The sequence below is a fragment of the Crocodylus siamensis genome, chromosome 3, assembly GCF_052110815.1.
Source record: "Crocodylus siamensis isolate JL-2025a chromosome 3, ASM5211081v1, whole genome shotgun sequence".
NCBI classification, from domain to species: domain Eukaryota; kingdom Metazoa; phylum Chordata; order Crocodylia; family Crocodylidae; genus Crocodylus; species Crocodylus siamensis.
This window is the reverse complement of record NC_143397.1, coordinates 190,239,538-190,262,238: the sequence shown is the minus strand read 5'-3', so window position 1 is coordinate 190,262,238 and position 22,701 is coordinate 190,239,538. Positions and strand designations below refer to the sequence as shown.

At 45.8% G+C, this 22,701-nt stretch overlaps 1 pseudogene; it reads left to right on the top strand.

The window, feature by feature from the left end:
• Positions 1-844: 844 nt before the first annotated feature.
• On the top strand, positions 845-21,201 carry LOC149869253 (DGAT1/2-independent enzyme synthesizing storage lipids-like; annotated as a pseudogene).
• The last annotated feature ends 1,500 nt before the right edge of the window (positions 21,202-22,701 follow it).

Sequence of the window (22,701 nt, the reverse complement as noted above, 5' to 3'; positions counted from 1 at the left end):
CACCCTGTGGAGAAAGGTTTTAGCAGGATCCAAGCACAAGTTGTGTGTGGCACCTTGCATTGCCTTGCATTGCCTGTCTTATGCAACGCAGGGTCCAGGGCTGGTCCAGTGACCCACTAGCTGGGTCATGCACCTCAACAGGGCTGCATATGTTGTAGAGCTCTGACCCTTCTGTTGTAGAGATTTCTGTTGTTGTAGAGACCTAGAGTGGATTGATCACAGTGACAGAATATAATAATCCCTGTAAAGCAATGTTTCCCAACCCATGGGTTGCAAGAATTTGTGAAAGGGTCACAAGCAAACTTTAAAAATGGGGAAAATGTGGGACATGGTGGCTTTTTCCTTTGCAGGATATTGGAGTTCCCGACTGCAAGAGGCTGCTTGGGCCTGCCCCATACCCCCCCCCCATGCCCCAGATACGGGGGGGGGGAGAGTTTTAGTGGGGGGGGACAGCAGTTTGGGGTTGAGAGCCACTGGGTTGGGACTGGCTGTTTGATGTTTACAGATGGGTCCTGGTACAAAATATGCTAAGAACCACTGCTGTTAAGGAATACTAGCTAAACTAATTATTACATTCAGAGCTTGGTAGCAATTATAAGCAAGAGTTCTATAGTACTACAAACAGTACTGCTTATTAAATGACTATATCCACACTGTAAAATTAATTTAAGAATTAAACTTATCCTTAATGAAGACCTCACATTAGCCCCTATGATTATTGCTAATTGTTATTGCTGTTGGTGTCCTCCCTTTTTGCCTCTAGCTTTGATGCTGCTGTGATGTGGAGGGAGTTATGTTCTCTTTTTGTTTTGTTCTTTACAGGACGGGACAAGAAGTACAGGATTCTTGTTTGCACAAGATACCAATGACCTGTATAAGCTCCCTGTCTTACATATTGGAAAAATGGAATGTCACGGAGTACCTGATGAAATGTCTTAATTATGGGGTCACCACAGTGGTGGCGGCTTCAAAATTAGCCCTTTGTTTAACTCCTGTTATGGTCTTGTTCTGTTTCTGCCTCAGTTCTCTTTACATTATAATGTAATCACAGGAATTCTAAGCTAAAAACAAATTGTTCTGATGATTTCTGGCATGATGCAAGGCAAACTTTTTGGCATACTTTTGGGATTTGTATGCAAGAATATGGTATGGTAAGTAAAACTTCCTTTGTTTGTAGCTCTAAATCTGTTTTATATTAGATGAATGACCCCAAAATTTAAATGTTAGGCTTCAAACCCAGGTTTACTAACCCAAGACCATTTTCTTTACTGACAATCCTCAAACTTTTTACTGACAACTAGCCTTTTTCACTCACACGTGCCTTATGTTATATGTCACCTTGTAACCTTTCTACCAGACCCTGAATTACAGGTTACAAGCTGGTGGGGGGAGAGGGGGAATTGATTGTTGGTGAAAATGTTTAAATTTATCACTCCACTTTTTTTTTTCCTTGGTTGGCAACCTTACTTGACTGCAGCAATGGTTTTACACCATGTTATCCCCACCATAAGGGGTCCCCTGTTTACCCCCACAATCATGCTGCTGTCCTACCCTCTCTGTCCTGGCATGACAGCCCCCAGAGAAGGACCTATCTGCATACCTGGCACCCATCAGTGTTACAGGCAGATGGGAGGTAGCACTAGGGGCATTAGCCGTAGCACATGGCTGGGGCTTGGGGAAGGAGCTTTGGAGAACCCCATAAAGCACAAAGTCCTCAGAGCTCCATTTGAGGTGGTGCTCTGGTGTTCAGACACTTTGGGCTTCTATACATGTGCAAGCACCGCATCTCTGGGCCCTTTGAAAAGTGTCCGGTGCTGTGCCACGTGCAGTTTTATAAGAGGCATAACGCGTGTCAGTGGCTTTTGAACTAAATGGCTTTTGAACTAAAATGCCTCAAAGGTGCTTTAGTTCAAAAGTGTACTGCTGTAATCCTCTGTGCATAGACATGCATTTTGCCACTTACACAACGGGAAGTGGTGCAGCGCGATGCACGTCAGCTTGTGTGTGGAGCCAACTTGATTAATCGAGTCTGCTCTGAACTGGCAGGTATCTGGCACGTTTTGGGAGAGAAAGGTATGTGTATAAATGCTCTGCGGTGGTGTCTACATTAGAATATGGGTTCTAGCTACTTTTTCACACAGCTTCAGTGTGCTTCCATTGCTTCATGTATTTACAGATTCTGTGGGTGGGCATTGTTAGCTTGGTTATTTACAGAAAGCAACCCTGTTCAACCTATTCTGAAAGCAGTACTAGTTTTAGGTAGATGCTGTATAGTACACGAGAATCCCTCCCCCAAAGAGTCTGTTATTTTAAGAAGCAAAAGTGGAATGTATTGGGGAGCACACAAACTGCAAGCACATAGATGTTAAACAGAATTAATATTCTTTATTTGTGGTTTGTTTTTCCAGAAAAAAATTATTGCTTATATACATATTCTAACAACAATGCTGGCAATTCACTTTATGCTAAACATGGATAAAATGTTAAAGAATCTTGTTTGGGATTTTTTTTTCTGTTCCTTTCTGAAAATAAATTCTGGCAGTGTCAATATAACTTACATTAATTTTAAGATTCTCTAATTTAAGAGCTGTTTGGAAATGAAACATACAGCTCCTTTTAACTGGACACTGCCAGAATTTTTAAATATTTACCTTTTATTGGTGAACTTACATTTCTTAGGGAATGAAACCCCTTTCCCTGCTACTCAGTCTCTTCAACTGTTTAAACAAATATAGGTGAGATACAATCATTGAAAAGTAGGATTGTCAAAGAGAAATAGCAGCAAGCTTTTCTTTCACTTTTATTTTGGTTGTTGGGGGCTTGGATGATGTGGGAGATTGACAATGAGATATAGATCCCTCTACTTATTGGAAGTAAGCAAGCTGGAATATGTGAGAGATGAGGGCCTGTGTTCCTGTTTCCTTGTCCTGATGGGGCAGAAATTTCTCTGCTGTTCTCTGTTCTTTTTATCCAATGAATACTAAATACCAGGTGCAGTTGGCTTAGTTTCCAGAGTAAAATGAAATAGATTTCTATAAAACTTTTCTTGGAACCTCTTCCTTGTCCCTGCCGACTGCTCATTCCAGCCCCCTTGTGGTGCTGTTTGTTTTCTGTATAGTTTGGCCGTGTTTCGTTTTTAAAGACAAGATAACAGCTGATGCTAGCATCATCCAGAGTCCAACTTTTCTGGGTTGCTTTCCTTAACTTCAGTCTAATGTTTTAATTTTGCATAGAAAACTTTGTAAGTACACCTTTTTATATTTGGCATAAGTAATATTGAAATCCCCAATCTTATCCTGGATGTAATCCAGTCTTGTCCTTTTTAGTCCCCAAACCTGTTTTTCATTCAATGTCAATTTTGCAGATGGGCCTGGGAAACGCTCTGTCCTCCAAGATAGGCCTTTAAAGATGACATTCAGCTGTTGGGTAGAGACAAGCACTTGTCTTTGCTTGGGATTGTCAGTTGTGAGGCCTATTCTAGAGTTGCCTAGCTGAGCCAGGCTAGTTCTCTCTGAAAAAACAGAGATGTCGCCACCCAATTGTGCCCATTGCCCATCCAGGTAGCACTCATCTAGGAAGTAGGGTTATTTTTGCATGTGTTTTTTTTACAGATGAAGTGCCAGGCACTTTTTAATTAGTGAGCTGTGCTAACTAAAAGTACCTTGCACTATGTTGGGAACAGGTGCATCAGTTGCACAACACATGTCAGTGCTGAGAAAATGACAGCAGTGTGCTTTGAACTAAAGCACATCAAATGCGTTTTAGTTCAAAGTGTACTGCTGATGTGCATTGTGCTACTGATGCAAGTGATGCATGGGGTTGCTAGCGTGCATCAGTTTACATGCTTGAGGAGACTTGATTAATCAAGTCTGCTCTGACTCATTGGATTTAGAGCAGAGCAGTCTCCCTGCATGCGTGTCAGTGCCCTGGGAGAATAGTCTCTAATTCTCACTCTGGCTGACTTCACGGTGGTTTTTTCACATCCTAGGTGAGTGTTCTGACCCTGGGTTTTTGGTATTCTGGGTCCATATGGGTCTCCTAAACAAAAAAGTACTCCTTGAAATCAAGAAATTTCTTTTGTCTAAACCAGTATTTTAACTATCTGTGAAATCGTAATGTATCATATTTTTATCACAAAACATGTACTTGCCCCTACCCTTTCAAATTGGAGTGTGTGTTTTAGGTGAGGAAGATGTTTTCTTTCATGGAAAAGTAGTACTCTTGAAGGCAAGTGCATGGCATAGATAGCTGCTGCTTGTGGCTGCTCAACAAACTGAAGGGGCACAGTTTTGTGTTAACCCACTTGAACCCATAACTATCGACTAAGCATCATAGCTTGTGCCTGAAGCAGCAAGTAAGCTATTCATAGAATCTTGATGAGACTCTTTTGATGTAGAAACAGCACTTTTATATGAAGAACTAATTATAGTGAAGAACTAACAGTCTTGCTGCTATGCCTTGCAGCCTAACCTCGCATGACATAGAGAAAGGTCTCTTGGAAATGCAGCATGTCCATGAAGTGTGGAATTCATGCAGTCTGCTACACCAGGAAGTTCCTGAATCTACGCTTCCTTCACACTGTTTCCAGGAGGACTTGCTCTGTCACACAGATAGCCATTAGGGCTGTGTGAAATTTCACCTGGTGTTTTATTTAGATCTTGACACAGCAAAATTGAAATAAAAAAAAAAAAAAAGTCTTCAAAATGGCTTTGAAATGAAACAAGGGCACTCAAAGTGTTTCAAAACATTTCAAAGCCAGACTTACACTTGGCATCAGTGCTGGTCCCTGCTGGCAGCACCAGCCTCCTGTGATCCAGCAGGCAGATTGGGGGGCCCCCCACACCCCTGGGAGGCCTGCAGGACTCTGCTGAATCCTCCCTGGGGTGCAGATCCGGGGCCTGCCTGCCGGATCAAAGGAGGCTGGTGCTGTTGCCTGGGGCCAGGAGGCTGGGTCTCTTGCAGCCATCACCCAGTGCTGTCGTTGGCCCCAGCTGGCAGCACCTGCCTCCTGTGATCAGGGCCTGCCCACACCCCGGGGAGGGTTGCGGGTACTGTGCCCAACTGCTCCTGGGAGTGTGGGCCCCCAATCTACCTGCCGGATCACAGGCCCTGCTGGTGCCCCTCACTGCCCTTACAACAGCCCCACAGGCAGGCAAGTGTGTGTGGAGAGAAGGGGTGAGGCAAAGGCAGCAGTACCCTTCTGTGGTCTGCACACGTGCTGCCTGGCTGGCCAGACAATTAGTGGGGAGGGGGCTTGCATGTGGCAGCCAACACTGCCACGTTCTGTTGGTCCAGCAGAGTCGCACATGCGACTGGCCACGGGAAAGCAGCATGGGGCATGGCAGTGGTGATGGCGGTACCAGCTGCTGTGTGTGACCCACCCCCGGCCCTGCTTCTGGGTGCAGATAGTGAGCTGTGGTGGGAGGCGGGCAGGCGCTGCAGTGTGCCACATGGGGCCAGCAGCGCCTGGTGTGCCCCTCCTCTGGGTAAGAACCTAAGTATGAGAAGGCACTGAGGGTGACACCACTACCATGCCCCAGAGCACGCTCTGTCCCTGCCCGCCTGTGCATACCCCCTACGGCTGTATTATGTACCCCTGGGGGTATACGTACCTCTGGTTGTTTATAACCCCTGTCCTAAAGCCAGAGAGAAGAAGCTGGCTCCTGCATGAAGCCCGAGAAATTCCTGCGGAAAGCTGGCTGGGGGCTGAGGAAGGGGGAGGTGTTGGGAAAAGCCCTACGTGGCATGTGGACCCGGAGCAGCGCTACCGGCCCGAGGGGACTCTGCACCTCCGTGTGTAGCTTCCCTGAAAGGGCAATACCACGCTGCTCTGGGGCTGTGTGCTGCCAACCGGCCGGCGCGTCTCCCTCTAAGGCGCGGTGCCCGTATGCGCGGCCGCACACAACTAAAAGTGTGGCTTTCCAAGGCCGCGCACCAGGGGAGGAGCTGAAGGTCAGCTCCTAGGCGAAGTGGGGCGGGAGCCTGGTGCCGGCTCTGGGGAAGTGTTCCGCTCCCCCGCATCAGGGCCCGGGAGTGGAGCACTTCCCTGGAGCCGACGGAGCCTCCTTCTCCCCCCAGCCTCCATCCCTGCTTTGCCTCACCTTGGGAAGGATCCACTGCTCCGCTCCCCCGCATGGCCTCGGGGAGTGAGGAGGCACGTGGCATCAGGGCCGGGGAGCGGAGCAGTGTCCCGGAGCCTCACTGGGGCAGGCAGCGGCTCCTCCCCGAGGTGAGGTGAGGCGAGGCGAGGCTGGCGCGGGCTCCGCCGGCTCCAGGGAAGTGCTGCCCTCGCCGGCCCTGATGCGGGGGCGCGGAGGCTGGAGCTCCGTTAGCCGGTACAGCTCCTCGCAGAAGCAGCAGGATGAGGGCAGAGGCGGCTCCCTGCATGAGCTGATTTGCCTTGGCCCCGCACCAGAGCTGTCCTGAGAAGGGTGCGGGGTCTGGGATAAGCCAGCTCATGCGGGAACCCACCCCTGTCCTGATCCCGGGGCCTGCATGCCCAGGAGCAGTCGGGCACAGCGCTCCTGGGGGTGAGGAAAGGCTCCCATCACAAGAGAGAGGTGCTGCTTGGTGATGCCGCTGGCCCCAGCTGTCTTCCTGGGGCTGGGTGCATAGCCCAGCATGTCCCAGGTGGCAGGAGCAGCCTCCTGTGATCTGGCAGAGAGATGGGGGGGTGGGTACTGTGTCCCCCAGAAGGGCCGTGGGGTTCTGCCAACTCCTGAGGTTGCAGGGGCCCCTGATCTGCCTACCAGATCACAGGAGGCTGGTGCTGCCAGCTGGGACATGCTGGGTACAGCCCATGCCAGGAAAATCGTTACTGCCATTGGCTGCAGCTGGCAGCACCAGCCTCCTGTCATCCGGCAGGCAGATGAGGGGCTCACCTGCACCCCCAGGAGGGCTGTGGTGGACACTTCCCAGGGGTGTGGGTGGGCCCTGATCTGCCTGCCAGATGACAGGAGGCTGGTGCTGCCAGCTGGGACAGTGGCAGCACCAATCTTCCTGGTGCTGGGAGCCCATGGCAAGCCTGCTGCCCCCCCCCCCCCCACTGTTTGGCTGGCCAGGCGGCAGGTGTGCAGACCACAGAAGGGCACCGCTACCCCTGGCCTCACCTCTTCTTCCCACACACACTTGCCTGCCTGTGCCTGCGGGGCTGAGGGGCTGTTGTGGGGACAGTGAGGGGCACCAGCAGGGCTAGGGGGCTAGTGTAGGGGAATGAGGGGCACTGGCAGGACCGTGGTGGGTGCTGTGGGGGACCTTTAATTTTGATCATGAATTTTTTGGGGTTTTATCGGAGAGTTTACAATTCTTTTAACTGGGGAAAATCAGGATCCCCAGTCATAACACTGAAAAAATCTTTCTACGTTTTTGCCTTCTAAAAATAGTCCCTGTTTTATTTAGGTGTGAGAGAATGTGACACTTATGCCTGCACTTATGCTTTTTAATTCTTAAGTCATGCTGAAATGTCTAAATCACTTGGGTTGTGCTACGCTCAGAATTCAAATTTCTTAATACCTCTATGAATCTGGGCCCAAATTTTTAAGAAGGTACCAAGCATTGGAAGTTCTTGACATAGCTGCTCCATACTGCTTGCTACTTAAGTTCGTGCTTCTATCTAGCAAAAAGCTTATGCTTAAATTCCAAATAACTTAAAATTAATATTAACAATGCTTTACATACTCCAAACAGGTTATGAGCTTCGTGGTTTGGAAAATATACCAGAAGGACCAGCTCTTCTTATTTTTTACCATGCAGCCATACCTAGCGACTACCTGTTCTTTCTAGCTAGGTACTTTATCTTGAAACGCCAGCTGTGCGTCTCTGTAGTTGATCACCTGCTCCACAAAATACCAGGTAAAATTCTTTTATTGGAAATAGTTACATGCTTTCACATATATGAAACTGTGTTGTGTTTTGTTTTAATGCACTCAGTATCCAAAATGCCTGCAAGATGCATTGATTAGCATAGGCATGTATGCCCACGCTACATGCTGACAGTCAATTTAGATGTGGGGAAATGCAGCACATACATCTCAAATTTGCATACAGTTTACACACAATTCTTTGTTTTTTCCCCTTCTGAACTTCTAGAACTCCTGGGGCAGGATCATTATTACTGATCTTGTAATGGGGAATTTCACTGAACTATTTAGACAGTAGAAAGGTGGTTTTGCTCCCTGAGGAGGATCTCAACCAGTCCTCCTGAAATAACACAGTCCTTAGGTACCACGCAAGCTGACATAGACAAAATGAAGCCCTTCTACCTCCTCCCAGGCACTTGAGGAATGCTTTGGTTCTGGCTGCCAGTACAGTAGTGCCTGACTTCTTCTGGCAGCAAGCAGTATAGCTTTCTATGTGCTACCTACTTCTTTGCATATTCTAGGAGGGTTTTTTTTTTTTTTTTTTTTTAAATCTAGCAGCAGGGATGACACAAGTGGGAGTGTGACAGTGTACCCCTTGCGGGCGACCGCCGCTTGCCACCCCACTGCTAACACTGCTGGCAGCGTCTGCAGGCAGTTTGCAATAGCTGCTGGCTGCTGCCAATGCTGCTGGTGGTGCCTGCAGGTGGCCACCAAACCCTGGTCAGCACTTACCAACTCCCCTCCTGCTTCTGGTGGTGCCTGTGGGAGCTCTGCGCTTATCACCATTGTGTTCCTGCTGCCAGCGCAGCCAGGTGCTGGGGGCACGTGCTGTTCATGTCTAGCAGGATACTCTCTGCCTATGCAAATGCCCTGCATCTGGGCTTTCTGAATAGGGCATTTCCTGACATGCATTTTATTTTGGAAGTTTTAAATTAAATTAATCTAAATTACATTTATTATTTATAAGAAAGGGAGAAGGAGGAAGGAAAGAGGAATATATGCATGTTATGAGCAGGGACCCTGTATTTACTGTATTTTTTTTTTTTTCATATGCAAGCTGTAATTGTGATATGATTTAAGTTTTTTTGTTTGTTTGGGTTTTTTTTTTTTTAAATAATGTATTTGATGTATACTTCTTGCAGGCCTTTAAACAGTTTTAGAACCTCTTAAGATGATTCGTGGTACAAGGGGAAAATTGTATGAATGCACTGAAAAATGGTGAAGTTGTGGGTATTGCACCAGGTGGTGCTCGAGAAGCATTGTTCAGTGAAGAAACTTACAGACTTGTATGGGCTAATCGTAAAGGCTTTGCTCGCCTGGCTATAGATGCAAAAGTGGTGAGTAACACACCTGTGAGCTTCAGTCATTTTTAATATAATTCAGATTATTGGCAGACAAACTAGTTACCACAAGGTATACCACAATGGGGGGTTGGCTTCACTATGTATCGGCTGCTGTGTAATAAATCCTGCTGTGTATACTCCTAACCTGAAGGAAGGAGGGCTGAATTGTCATGGTTTACCTCCTTTCTCTGAGATGTTGTCAGCAGCTAACATGGGTGTCTCTGACATAATTTATTGGGTGTCGTGTTATTTTATACAGACTGACCAACACAGAGCTCCTTTATCCTTCCTCTTTTCCCATCTTTCTCCCTGTCCCTGAGGTCTGCAATCCTCGCTGCCTTCTGGATTTCATGCACATCCCAGTTTTCCCTCACTTGCTGTGATCTCATAGGGTGCGTGCACAGACCACAGGTTTTAATCCTGATTAAATTAAATAGGTTTATAAAATTTAAACTTGTTTATTTTGGAGCATCGTGTCAGTGTTTGCACACATTAGGGTTTCAAACAAATTAAGCAGAGTCTCCAGCTGGTGCCACAGGAGAGCGGGACAGTCCAGAGCTAGCCTCCTGGGCCCATGCCATAGGGAGCTGGCAAATCGCACAAGAAAAAAAAATGCGGAAGCAAATTGAAGGGGTGAACTACAAAAAAAAAAAAAAAAGAAAAAAAAGTCTCAGCCATCTGGTGGACAAAGAGGCTCATTACATATCTTTGAGTGCCTTCATGTTTGCAGACAATAAATCCATTGACATGATGCTTTAATTCCTGGCAAGAAAACTAAACTATGTCTGGGAAATTTTTACTTTTAACGCACAAGAAAGACTTAAAGCATCCAGAAATCCTGCTCATACAAACAGACATGCAGTTGCAGTGCATGAAAGGGGTAAGAACAGGGTGTGAACAAAGGCCTATATATATCCAGGCCATGTCCATACTCTGCTTTACTTTCCTTCTGTACCCGCAGTGAAGTCTCTAATTCAGATTATCGTGTTCATTTTTGCCTTTCTTTGATGAATAAAAAATACAGCAACTAAAGTGATCATTTGCTGTTGTTTTGATTCTTTTTGACTTTTTGTTGTGCCAGTGGTGTTTTGTTTTTTAAACGGTTGGGTTTTTTTTTTTTCCTCCTCCCCTTCCCTCCCCATGGCTCTCCATATATACCATCTTCTCACACTACCTTCAAAGCTCTACCTCTGCTTCCCCTTCCTCCATTATTTTCTTTGCCTTGGTAGCCTTTTCTATCCTGTGTAAATCTTTACCCAGTTGTCTTTAGGACTTCAGTCTTGTAGCCCTCTATGCATGGTATAAGGGCTCACTTGTAAGGTGCCTATCATTTTCACATTTTAAGTTTCTCTTAAAGACCCACTTGGGTCTTCTCAAGCTTTTCCACATCCTTGTTGAAGTGCAGTGCCCAGAACTGAATGCAATATTCCAGCTGTGGTATCACCAATGCTGAGTAAAGTGGAAGAATCACTTCCTTAGTTTTGCTTGAGATGCATTGATCGCATGGCAGAGCATTGTTTGCCCTGCTAGCTACAGCATCACACTGACAGCTCATGTTCATACTATGGTCTATTATTACCCCTAGATCCCTCTTGGTCATGGTACTAGTCAGTTTCACGCCACCAAGCCTGTAGGTATGCTGAGGATTCTTTATCCCCAGACAGGGCACTTTATACTTCTCAGTGTTAAACTTCATCTAGTTCTGATCCTCCCAACTTGTCAGCTTGTCTAGGTCCACCTATATCTGCAGCCTATTTTCAAGTGTGACCACGCTCCCCTGCAACTTGGTGTCATCCGTGAACTTGGCCAGTGAGCTCTTCACCCCTACATCCAAATCATTGATAAAGATGTTGAAAATCACTGGACCAAGCACGGACACCTGTGGGACACCACTGGCTACTTTCTTTCCAGAATGACACGCATCCATTCATTAAAACTCTCTGGGTCTTATCCTGCAGCCAGCTTCCTACCCACCTAACTGGCGAGCAGTTAAGCCTGCAATCCTCCAATTTTCCCATTAGAATACTCATGGGATACTGGATCAAAAGCCTTTTGGAAGCCTAGTGTACCCATCTGGCTTCAAACATCCGGTTACGCGCCACACGTCCCCGGATGCTTGGGGTTGTCCGCTGGTCCGTCCCTGTGGTCCTGCTGAGTTGGTGTCTCTGGCCCGCATAGTCTCTCCCCAGTCTCGCTTATCACGACTTCGTATCCTATGTCAGTGGTGGGGTTTGACTGTTGGGGTCTCTCGTGTATAGGACCGCGGGATGATGATCTTCTGTGAGGCTCCACCTCACCCTTGCACCCCGCCTTGGTGAATCCTGATGCTCTTTGGCCAGGTCCCTGAGAGTTGAGGCTGTACGCCCTTTTACCTAGCAGGTTAATGGCAGTTGGGCCAAATGCCCACTTCACCCACCATGCCTCACAGCCGGCTAGCCCTACCTGTATCTGTAGACCACGTTTTGGGTTAGACACCACCTGGGCTTCTCACTCTCCAAAAGTGGGAAACGAAAAAAATAACAAAAAAATACCAACAATGAAGAAATGGAAAATACTCAAGGAGGCCCTCCACCCCCTTTATTGCATGCACCCACAGTATGCCCTACTACAACAGGCTTGAGCCCCTAAGACCCCTAGCAAGCCCTAAATTGGATCCGGGTTAGCCTGTTGGCTGCGGTGTCCTTCTCTCCGTTCTTTATCCAGCCTGTGGGTTCACTGGACCCTTGGTGGTCCCTCTCAGCACATCTTCCCCACGTCTCCTGGTGGGGCAGCTCTATACTGCTGGGGCCCGTCTTCTGCCACCCTTCCCACTGACTATGCCATTCGGCCCCCCACCTGGGGTATCTCTTTGAGCCCATTGGAGCCCTCTACGGTCCCACCTGATCTGGCGCTTTGGCTTCTGCTGACTCTTCCGGCTCTTTGTGGGTAACTCCGGGTCTCAAGCCCCTTCTGCTCTCTTCTATCCCCAGGTCCTGGCTCCCGGTCTGAACAAGGCATCTCTGGTGTCTTGCCCCCTGTGTCTCTGTTGGCAGTGTTCTCCCTGCGGTGGGCTTTACTCTCTCCTCCTGTGTTGCAGGAAGCAGTTTCCCATGCTCCTTCCCCTCGGGGGGGTCTCTGGGAGAGACCTCTTGTCTGGTGTTGCTGCTGGTCTCCCTCCTGCTCTCCCACCAGCAGCTCCTTTTATCTTCTCCGGCCAGTTCCTGCCGCTAGTCTTCTCTGCTGGCTGCAGCTGTATAAAGGCATGGCTAACGAGCTGCTGAGGTCCTGCTGCCATTTCCAGCTTTGCCACGGCTCCCACTACAAGTAAGAACTTTTTTTTTTTTTTCCTTTTTTTCTTCCCCTGCTAGCTCCTGCTCCCAGGGTTCCCCCCTGGCTCCTTGAGGTCTGCCCCCTTGTTTCTCCCTGTGACACCTAGGTATTCAATGTCAACCTTCTCTTTTATCCAGGTGATGAGTTACTTGATCATAGAAGGAGATGAGATCGGTAAGACGAGACCTGCCTGCAATGAAGCCATGCTGGCTATTGTTTAGAATCCTACCTTCTGCAAGCATGTTGCACATAGACTCCTTGAAGAATTTTTCCAGGATTTTCCCTGGGATAGAAGTTAGGCTAATTGGCCTGTAGCTGCCTGGGTCCTCTCTTCCCCTTCTTGAAGATGCCCACAACATTGGCTTTCTTCCAATCTTCAGGGACCTCCCCTGAGTGCCATGAGTTGTGGAAGAGTTTTGGCAGAGGTCGTGCGATGACTTTAGCACTCTCAGATGAAGTTCATCTGGTCCTGCTGACCTGTAAATGTCTAACTGATCATACACCAGCTCAATCTCAACATTAGGAAGGCAATCATTCCTACCATACCCATTCTGAACTTTATCTGGCATGATTTTCTCCTTAGCCTGGTGAAATACTGAAGCAAAGTGGTCATTCAGGAGTTCAGTTTTCTCCTGAGTGTTGGTAACCTGCTGTCCTGATTTGTTAAGCAGTGGCCCTATGCTTCCACTTATTTTCCTCCTGTTCCCAATGTAACTAAAGAAGGACTTATTGTCCTTGAATTCTGTTGCCAGTTTAAATTTAACCTCTCCTTTAGCCTTTCTAATCTGCTCCCTACAAGTGTGGGCTGCTATTATATAGTCTTCTTTGGGGACTGTCCTAGGCTTCCATTGTTAAAGTGTAGATTACTATTGCCTGGCCCATAGTCCCCTGCATATATGATCTGAGGCTATTGAGCAGAATCATTTGGGATGCAAAGTCTAAGGAACTACTTTGTGTGAATAGGAGAGGACGGTAATTGAGTTCAGTGTTCATGTTGCCTAATTCTGGCCATACTATAAAAAAGATAATTATCTATTTGCATCAATGGCTGCAGCCCATACAAACATAAATCTGATAGAACTAGGGCTGTCTATTAATCGCAGTTAATGCATGCAATTAATGCATTAATTAGTTTTTGCGTGAATTTTTTTAATGTGGCCTGTCACGCTACAGCTTGACTGGTGATTGTCCACATGAGTACCCTGAATAGGGCTCTTCCCCACCTCTTCTGCTGTGTCTTGATGGTACTTTGAGAGGAAGGGGTTCAGTGTTGTAAGTGATGGGCCCTCATAGGGGTTCTCACAGTACAGCCACATCTGACTTGGGACTCCACCTCCCCTACACCCCATCCATTCACCAACCGTGGACGATGATGCTTTAAAGTCCACAATTGCAGCTTCGGCACTCTGCTTACCTCGCACAAAATGTAGCTCCAACATGTTATCCTCCACTGGGCTGCCTGAGATGGCAGTATGGGTGTGCCCAGTATTGTTTTCAGCTGCTTGTACCCAATCCTTATCCTTGCATCTGAGACTGTGTCCTCTCTTGCCGGAGAGTGTCTCTTCCGACTTGACCCAGCAGACCAGAATTGCAAGCAATGAAGAACAAGGGGAAAAAAATAAAAACCCAACAAGGACTTCCTTGGATCTTTCCCTCTAGGAAAGTGGAAGTCAGTGGGGAAGAGAATGGGAGGAATCTAATAGAAGACTTGATTCCTCCTATCCTTATCTCAGTGGGGACCCAGTTGCTTGGGTGCCCCACTGCTGTGACACCTCCCAGCACCCCCCAAACTCCGGGCTGTCTCTGCACGGTATTGGGTTACCGCCCTTCTGCTCTTTGGCACCATCAGTGCCTTTTAAACTTTCCATGGTGGTGCACGGGGCCGACATCATCAGCTGGGCGCTGCCTAGCTGAATTGACAGAGTGGTCAAAATGTGGCATGGTGATGCCACACACTGCACCAATCCAAGCATACTCTCCCTTGCTGCTAAGTCCTACTGGTCCCATAGTGTTTCCTGCCCCCTCCTCCCAGGACCTGATGAGGCTCTCAGGGATTTCAGTGCTTGTGTTCAGTCTTCACCATTGCATGTCCTAATAGTTGTTGGTATTGGGGGAAAAGTGGCCCCTCCACGTCTCTGCTGTGTGCCTGTCTGTGCTGCTGGGGGAAAGCTGTCCCACTCCCTTTGCTACTACGTGTGTCTGCTTGTGTGCTGGGAGAAAAGCAGCAATTTCTCCTTTGCTGCTGCCAGGACATACATACATTTCCTAGGAGCAGACTCAGCAGCTGGATGCAGGTAAGTGTATAGAGGGCCAGGTCTTGGAGACTATCTGCAATTTTGTGTACATCCAAAAATATGTACAATTGGGATTCTATTATTGTTTTAACTGTGCAATTAAAATTCTGATTAATTGCAACAATTTTTTTAAATGTCATGATTAATTGTGATCACTGTTTTTAAACTATTCAACAGCCTTCAATTTTAAAACTAAATGTAGCTTATGGATGGCTACCAGTAGAGACCCCAAAAACCATACCAATAATTTAATCTGAAGACATGTCAACCCCAAAATATTGTGGGTGCTCATCACATATTTCAAGTTCTTTCCCTGGGGGAAAAAATATAGGTCTTTAATAGTGGTCCATATCTTATTGGTTAGGGCACTCCTTTGGGATAGGAAAGACACCATTTCAAGCCCTCTTCTACCCAAATTTAGATAGTACTCCTGAAGTTGCACCTCTCACTGTGTGAAAGGTGCTTTATACACAAGACTACTAGATGTTCAGGTGTGGTAGCGAAGGACAAATCTTCCTTGACCAGCTCCAAGGTTCTGATGCACAATTCTGAATAAGTGTGAATAACTCCTTAAGTGGAGATGAGCCTTCTAGGCCAGATTGTATCTATCTATGGAAGTTTCTTACAGTGTGAACATATTTTTTTTCTTTCTTGAAATAATTGGGTGCTTGGACAGATGAGAAATGTGGACTTCTTATTACGTGTTTGTTATTTAATTCCTACCTTTTGTGTTTTTTCTCTTTAGCCCATCATTCCAATGTATACTGAAAATGTTCGCAAGTAGGAAGCAAGTAGGATGCTTAAAGAAAGGAGTAAGAGTCATTTTAAATACTATATTCCTTTTGAGCATTTGTCTCATTGAATCTTTCATGGTTTTGGCTTGCTTCTGTTTGTGTGGAAAATGGAAAGTGTCCGTAGATTGTGAGACATTAATGTGCATGTATAGGATGAGCCATAGGCTGCTGACAGACATTCCTTTTTAAAGGCATGATAGAATGTGATCTACATTCCCAACAGTCATGCCTCCTGCCATACCAAACATGCTTAGCAGGACAGTGGTATTGGGATCAAATCTCAAGCACGTCCTTCTTGCCATTGTAGGGATAGGCTGGGATCATGATTCGGGGATCCCCCAGCACTGGCATGTTGAAGGCCGGGTGCCTGACAATCAGTTACCTGTTGGCTGGATTGGGACTGCACCAGGGCTTCAACTAGCCCTGGTGCACTCCCCAGAGTTGGCTGATGATTATTCTCCAGCATGGATTGTACTGGGGCTGCTTCACGCTCTGATGTGGTCCTAGAGCCAGCCATGCTGCCAGCCAGGACTCTGCTGATGGTTAGCCTGCAGGGATATACCAGGGCTGGTTCGAGCCTCAGTGCAGATCTGGAGCCTGACAACAATCATTTGATGGTCGACTGGTAGGAACATACTGGAGTGACTGAAGACTTCAGTGCAGTTCTAACCCTGCCACATGCCTAAATTGTCATGATGGGACCGCTTAGCATTTTCCTTCCATATATTACACATAATCTATGTAATTTTTGGGGGGCTGGTTTCCCTTTTTGGCATGCCATGAATTGTTTAAATGTGTGGCTGGGTTGCAATTTTAGACGAGATTAACAGACTAATCATGCCTTTAAGTTTCAAGGTGAGGCTATCCCCTGAAGGCCTGTAGCATAATGGCAGGCAGGAGAACCATTAAAGCAAATAATTACTCTGACTTGAGGCGAAGCCCAGATGGCTTGTGAGAGAGATTTGTATCTTTGTAAACTCTGTATGACATGAAGAAAACTCAGGTTTATATGGCCAGACAGTTTCAGGGCAAACCACTAGGGCTGTGAGAAGCTTCGATCGCTGATTCAATTTGGAGGAGATTTGGATTGATTCAGTGACAGGCTCTCCAAATCCGAACTGAATCGAGAGACCCATTAATCTCTCCGAATTTAATTGGATGCTTCCAATTCAATTTTGGAGAGATCTGACAATTCAGCCATAGACAGCTTTTATATATCATTTTTTTTTTTTTCTACATGCCTCAAGGTACCAGGCATGGCTCGTGAATGCTGAGGTGGTGGGGCAGATGCAGAGTCCCATGGGAGCATGGGTTCCTCCGCATGCTTGGCAGACGCAAAGTCCCATGGGGAGTGGGGCCCCCGCGCGCTCGGCGGTGGACCAGAAGTACTTCCGGTCCACTTCTAGGTCTGCCGCAGAGTACGTGGCCCCCTCGTACTCCTGTGGGATGCCCCATCTATCCCACCGTCTCGGCATTCACGAGCCATACCTCAAGGTATGTAGAAAAAACATAAAGCTGTGTCTATGGCCAAATTGTCGAATCTGAGTGAGAATCAAATCTTTAGATTCGGCTGAATCAAATTGCTGTCCCCTGAATCAGGTCAAATCTGAATCGAATACTGGCCTTTTTGCACACCCCTACAAACCACACTGGATTAAACTGAATTGGGAACAACTACAGGAGGTGATCCAGTCTGACTTTGAGTCAAATGGCTAAAATAGTGATTCTGAGCCATGGTGCTAGGGTACTTTTAGTTACCACATGAGTCTTTGAAGGGTACTGCAGTGCATCAAGAGGTGAGCCAAGTTTGAGGAAATGAGATCATCTCAAACTTGGGCTTGTCAAGGGATTGCTGTTTCCCTACCCCCACCGTCTGGCCCCTATGCAAGGAGTAAAGCTCTGTAATGAAAAATGCATTCATTTTTTTTAAATAAGGTGCTGCTCAATTCCCACAAGTTAGGGAGGGGTGTCTTGAGTCTAAAAAGTTTGAGAGTTGCTGCACTACAGAGAGGGACAGTGCTATTAGATTATGAAGGCACTGAAATGAAACTCAAGCAGGCTGTACTGCACTGGATGCCAGCAGCCTTTGAGTTAAAATACCCAGACTAGAGAGGGTAAGTGAAATAATAGAACATAATAAAAAAGGATGTCCCCCTTTTTCTTTTGGTTGTGAGGGGATCATTTAATTTGGGAAGTTTGGCAGCTCCCTTTTTTTTCCTTAAACTTAATACGTTCGTTTCTCCACAGCTCTGAGACTTTTTTCCGCCCTTTCTTTTAATTTAACACAGAATTAATTAGGTGGCTATATGACACTCATCGAGTGTTATTCATTACACCATATGGAGGGCTTCCAGTCAAATTTCGCACACACATTGGAGAACCCATTCCATATAATCCAAATATAACTGCTGAGGAACTAGCTGAGAAGGTACATTGGTTCCTCTAACGTTATCAAATTGCCCTCTAGATCTTAATTTTCTTTTACCTTCAAATGACTATTTGAAGCACACTTATGTCTTCATTTCTCTTTTTATAATGGGCTTTATCTATGAGCTTGAGTTATGGGATATATCTGGGCTGTCCCACCAGTGACTCATGGCCTGCCTGAGACAGGCTAATTTGTGCTGTCCACCTGCCCAGGTGCTGCTCCCATTAAGACAGTGGATGTTGCTATCACCAGGCTTCTCCTCCCTCTGCCAGCTTTGCTTCCTATTTCTGCTGCTGGGCGAAGGGCAGGGCAGGAAATCATTGCTAGGGAGCCAATATGGCAAAGCAAGGGTGCACCCATGCAGTGTAGCACTGGCATTGCAGCTCAGTAGCTGGTGTGGTGGGAGACCAATATGACATATGACTCTGGGGGCCCTCAGGCAGTAGAGATGCAGCTTACATGGTGTGTGCAGCCCCCAGTAACTTTGAAGTTGGGCAGCCCTGTATTAAGTATTGTACCCAGGGCCACACCTGGAGTAGTAGGTTGTAAGCTCTGCTAGTAATATCGCATTGTCAGGGGCGTTTGGTGGTGCATTTTTTTCCCCCGTGCTGCTCAAATTGTGAACTTTTCCTTCACTTCTTGCCTTCCATGTCTTGGATCACTTCTGTCATTATAAGTTTGTGGCTGAAAAGGACAGTGTTAAGCAGCATGGTTACATCCAAGTTAGCTAGTCAAAGTATCAAGACTACCTAACATTGGGTCAGACAAATACTTGAAAGTATTTTAATCTATTGAAATTGGTGGCAGCTATTTTGCTTAAATATCTATGAAGATCTGGGATCTAGGCCTATTCACATACTTTAAGATTGGTTTATGGTGCATTTTCAGATGTTTGGCCTAAAAACTGCTATTAGTATGTTACCCAGACCAAAATCTGCCATCTTCTGGTTTATGCTGCTTCCAGTTGTCTGCTCTCTAAGCTATGTGAATTGTACAAAATGATACTGGCTTCAAGTATAGCTGAGCATATTTGCCTGGAAATGCATTGCATTGCTGTCCAATGGGATGTTGGGGGCAACAGCTGAGAGAAGTGCCTCCTGCTGCAAGCTACGGGCTGACTAGGTATAGTGCTGGCAATGCAAGTTAGGTTTGTGTTTTTTGGAGCCGGGAGTGGTGGGGAGGAGTTACTAGTGATCTTTGAGTTTTTGACTGACAGCCCAACTTGTTTTGCTGACACATCTTTTTCCTGATATGTTTTATGTAATGTAAATTCAGCTTGTTTGCCAGGCCCACTAGCAGGGCTGGGTTCAGGTTTAGGAGTTAAATGCCAACCACACTGAAAAAAATAAAGGTTTTTTTGGTTTTCAGGAGGAAGGTGGCATTGAAATACTTTCTTAGTTATTGGAACCCTGCTTGACTGCAGGAATAGCTTTACATTGTGCTACCCCTCTTGTCAGGGCCTCCAGCTCACCACCATCCCCTGATTGCTTGACTGGTCCAGGCATCGTGCTGCACCACTCGCCCTGTCCCAGCATAGACCCCTAAAGAGGCCTACTGACAACCCAGCAGTATTGGAGCATACTGTTGAGAGACCACTCTCTCTGCACGGTGATATGCTCCCACTCTGACACTAGATGGTGGTTCTGTTCTCTGTCTGTCAGCTTCCATCAAGTTGCAGCTGTCTGGTGTATTTCTTGATTTCTTCAGTTTTTTTTTAGAACCATACAGTAATGAGGCCAGACCACAACCCTGTACACAGTCAGATGAGGGCAAGTCATCCACTGAGTAGGCAGCACCTGATGCAACCCCAGAGCCATGTTTTGGTCTCAGCTGGGTTGCGTGAAGCAATCTGGGCAGCCAGTCACCTGAAGCCACAGGCAGCAAGCCCATCTACTCTAGCCCCTAAAAACTAGACCTAGTATCCTTGTTGAGAGAAGGTGAAAGTTCTTCTCCTGACTTTCCATGTGCTTTCTTGCTGGTATTCAGGTAAGATCCTTGTCATGCCTTGATTACAGTTCTATGGGGTTGATTCTGGTATGACCTTCAGCACTCATTTTTTGGCTTGTGAGCCTGATTTTAATCCTTGGCTTACCCTGTCTCCAGCTATGGTTTCTGACCTTGGCCTGCTTTAACTTTCTCTATGGCTCCTGACTCTGATTTTTTTTGATGCCAGACCCCTTTGTACCCCCAACTCCCTGGACTGCACCCGTGCTTCAGGTGTCTAACCACTAGACAAGCAAGGCAATTAAAACTGTACCATACCATGTTACAACTCCTAGTTCGTGCTCCTTTAGAACTTTATTTTCTCTACTCAGTTCTAAAGAACTAGAAATGAAATTTTTGATCCTAGACACCCCATCTTTCTCAGCCTGCTGTGACTGCAAGAACTGTTTTTGTGGAAAATGTAGACCCTTTTAGGAAGTATGGCTGTAGAGAGCCAGTCAGGGCCATTCTCTGTAATCAGGGGGGCTGTTCCAGCAGGCCTTGAACTCTGTATGTAGTTCCAATTACAAAGGATTTTCCTTGTATAATTCTCCAAAGCTGAAGGAGCTGCTCACCTGATTTCCCATATCTCTGGCTTGACTGCAGGAATAGCTTTACATTGTACAACACTCCAAAGCTGAGGGAGCTGCTCACCTGTCTTGTCTACCTCTAACTTCCAGAAGATTTAGGTACTGACTTCACAAACCTTATTTCCAGATGCTTTCATTCCCGTTGAAACAATGAACCCAAAGCATAACTTAAGTGAAGAGAGGGTACATTAGAATCCTGTTTGTAATTCTGCAGGGCAAGTTATGCAATGCTCATTGCAATACTATACCAGTCTGGCTCCCATTTACTTAGTAGGTAATTTTGCCATCCATTTCAATTGGAGCACAAATTTAGTCCTTGTGTTCTTAAGAAAAATGTTGTAGAGACAACTAGTACATGTATGTTTTCCCAACAACTTCTACCATTCCCTAATTCCTCATTTCCAGGTTGCAAAAGGTAATTGGGGCTCTACTATGTATATACCTGCATAGTGTCAAAACTTGTAAAAGTTTAACTGTCTTCTCTTTTCCTTACGAGACAAAGACTGCACTCCAGAATCTAATACAAAGACATCAACAAATACCAGGAAGCATGTGGAAGGCTTTATTGGCACATTTCGATAAACCACAGAAAGATGATTAGAAAATATCACCTCTTTATGGACTCATTAAGTATAAAATACAAAATTACATGTACTTCAATAAGCAGTCCTCTGAAAATTCATGGTAAAAAATTCTATAGAAATGGTTGCTAGTAGATTATCATTGATATTGCATATATAATTTACAGGTTTCTGTATAACTGGAAATGATTTGATTCATTATGTTGTAAAGGCTCCACCCTGCAGTGTTTACCCAAGCAAGATTCTTGATTTCAATTGGAAGCTTGCTTGAGTGTGGACAGCAGCAATGGATGGGGAGATAATGCAAAAAGATGCATTTATGTCAAGGTAGTGAACCAAAAGCAAAGAGAGTTTGGTTCTTAGTGGCTACTTTATAACACAACCTTCATTTTTTTTTCTCAGATAGATGGTTATAGAAAGGCATTCCCTTCCATTTCCTAACTATTTCTGACTTCCCCCTCTTCCCTATAGATAATCATGACTAAGCTAAGACATAGGATAAGCTTTAGGCAGACAAAGTTCTTCGTGTGAATCTGATATCTTTTATTAGCCCAACTTAAATAGCTGGAAAACAATTATTAAGCAAGCTTTCGGGTTCAAAAACCCTTCATCAGGCTAAGGAAGTTTAAGCAGTTGATGTGTGCTCTTCCTCATCCATGCCTTTTGCTCTGAAATTGTCTGATGTTGAACATGCTGCCAGCCCTCCTTGATTCAATTAGTATGTCAGAATCATAGATTCCAAAAGCATACTTTAGAAGGACAGAAAAGAATGTGCAAAAGCTGGTAGGTACTAAAAACACAGTCTTACTTCATGCCAGTATCCATGTTAAACTCAGATGTTTCATTTTCATATTGGAAGGTTGCCTTTTATTCCCTTAATTTAAAGAACTGCACTGGATAAATGAGCCCAGGTTCCGGCAACACTAGTTTTACTGACATTTAAACTATCCAGTCCAAGCACCCCTGTGATGGCCAGAACCAAAGAAATTAATAAGCAATAAATGTGTGCTTCTTGGAGGCATTTGAAACTTTTGTCTAATATGAAGCTTGTATTTTTGTAACCCACAAATGTAACTTGTAACTGTTTGTGGAACTGACTAGGCCTCAAAGACAAAGCTATAACTGTGAAATTAGCTGACCTCTTTCGCTTAGAATTTAGCCCTGATGATGATAAAAACTGGACTCAACTGCCTACCTTATCCAGCACATTTCAAGAAAGGACATCTCAAAAACACATAGTCAGAGAGTTTTGAAGGGGCTGGATTTAGGCAGGGTAATGTTAATTTTAAACCTGAAGATGTTGTGTTGCAGTTTGCTTATTGGATAAACCCAAGCTTGGGCAGTAACTTATTATAATAATTTCTAATACCTTTTAACCCCTCGGATCTCTTGTACTCCCTGTGAAAGTGAGGACCAGATCCTGACTGAGGGGCTTCCACTGGTATCCTTTGGGCAGCCCAGTTCAGAGACATCTGACTTCGCTGATTCAACTTGATGTGCATCTTCTAACCAAGGGACTA